Raw genomic sequence first — 396 nt, forward strand, 5'->3', positions numbered from 1 at the left:
TAGACAAATTCTTGTATTATAATCATGTGCCTCCCTGAGCAATTAACACCGTCCAAAAAACTATCAATATCAGAATAATCCCCCTCCCGCGCCACCACTACCCCAACATAAAACGAAATAAGAAAAATACTAACACTAATCATATAAAAAGATAAATCCAACTGCTTTAATCTCAAGGCCGTATCTCTCCCCGGCCAATTATTAGCGTCTGGCCGTGTGTCCGGCGCTTTTCGGGGGCGGGAAAGAAGGGCCCTTTTTTGTGGGGTGAAAAAACAAAGGCCCCCCCTTTGGGCCGGGGTCGGCAGCGAGGGGGGGCAAGGGGGGGGCATTCAGGGGCCCGAGCTCCCAAGGGCCCCCTTTGTTAGGGCCGAGCGCTCCGGATCCAGGGTTTGGGAA

Source organism: Penaeus monodon, chromosome 22, assembly GCF_015228065.2.
Source record: "Penaeus monodon isolate SGIC_2016 chromosome 22, NSTDA_Pmon_1, whole genome shotgun sequence".
Taxonomy (NCBI): Eukaryota; Metazoa; Arthropoda; class Malacostraca; order Decapoda; family Penaeidae; genus Penaeus; species Penaeus monodon.